The sequence below is a fragment of the Pteropus vampyrus genome, unplaced genomic scaffold, assembly GCF_000151845.1.
Source record: "Pteropus vampyrus isolate Shadow unplaced genomic scaffold, Pvam_2.0 Scaffold90, whole genome shotgun sequence".
Taxonomy (NCBI): Eukaryota; Metazoa; Chordata; class Mammalia; order Chiroptera; family Pteropodidae; genus Pteropus; species Pteropus vampyrus.
Genome location: NW_011888871.1, coordinates 443,823 through 444,320, shown reverse-complemented (window position 1 = coordinate 444,320; position 498 = coordinate 443,823).

Genomic DNA, 498 nt, shown 5'->3' with positions numbered 1-498 from the left:
CCCAGGTGCAGAAGCCTGTTTCTCAGAACACAGGAGGTCCAGGAAAAATGCCCCAGGGTGGTGACAAGCCAAAGCCAAGAGGATACACCTGCTGAGCCTGGGTGCAGAGACAGGGGTACACTGGGGCCAAGCAACTATAGCTCCTGTTCTCAGGTCCCCATCTCCACTTTAATAACACAGAGACACCCCATTAGGAAGCGTGGCTGTATGGCTTCGAGGTCTGTGCTCCGCCCTCCTTGGCAGTTGCCCAAATTTCCAGGTCTAAGGATGGCAGGACAGGGCACTGTCTTCCTCCCAGGTTTGGACGAAACACACCCTTCCCTAAAGGGAAGGCCAGGTAGGGACTGAACCTACCCTCCCGCCCCCTTGCACAGTCTGATGCTTTGAGCACTTTACACTCACTGCATGTCCCGTTCACAGACCAGAGCATTGATACACAGAGAGGTTAAGTGACTTGCTCAAGATCACACAGCTCTAGGTAACCAAGCCAGGCTCTGA